Below are 976 nucleotides of genomic sequence, written 5' to 3'. Positions count from 1 at the left end.
ACACAACACAGAACACAACACAGAACAGAACAGAACACAGAACACAACACAGAACAGAACACAGAACACAACGCAACACAACACAGAACACGCCACAGAACACAACACAGGACAGAACACAGAATACAACGCAACACAACACAGAACACACCACAGAACACAACACAACACAGAACACACCACAGAACACAACACAGAACAGAACACAGAACACAATACAACACAACACAGAACACACCACAGAACAGAACACAGAACACAATGCAACACAACACAGAAGACACCACAGAACAGAACAGAACACAGACCACAACACAACGCAACACAACACAGAACACAACGCAACACAACACAGAACACACCACAGAACACAACACAGAACACAACACAACACAACACAACACAACACAGAACACACCACAGAACACAACACAGAACACACCACAGAACACAACACAGAACACAACACAACACACACCACAACACAGAACACAACACAACACAACACACACAACACACACCACAACACACAACAACACAACACAGAACACAACACACACCACAACACAGAACACAACACAACACACACAACACAACACAACACAACACACACCACAACACACACAACACAGAACACAACACAACACAACACAACACACACCACAACACAGAACACAACACAACACAACACAACACACACAACACACACCACAACACACAACAACACAACACAGAACACACCACACACCACAACACAGAACACAACACAACACACACAACACACACCACAACACACAACAACACAACACAGAACACAACACACACCACAACACACAACAACACAACACAGAACACACCACACACCACAACACAGAACACAACACAACACACACAACACACACCACAACACAGAACACAACACAACACACACCACAACACAGAACACAACACAACACAACACAACAAACACAACACA

The sequence above is a fragment of the Sinocyclocheilus anshuiensis genome, unplaced genomic scaffold (genome assembly GCF_001515605.1).
Source record: "Sinocyclocheilus anshuiensis isolate Anshui unplaced genomic scaffold, SAMN03320099.WGS_v1.1 scaffold1376, whole genome shotgun sequence".
In the NCBI taxonomy this organism is placed as follows: domain Eukaryota; kingdom Metazoa; phylum Chordata; class Actinopteri; order Cypriniformes; family Cyprinidae; genus Sinocyclocheilus; species Sinocyclocheilus anshuiensis.
The sequence above is the reverse complement of the archived record's forward strand: the minus strand, read 5'-3'. Positions refer to the sequence as shown.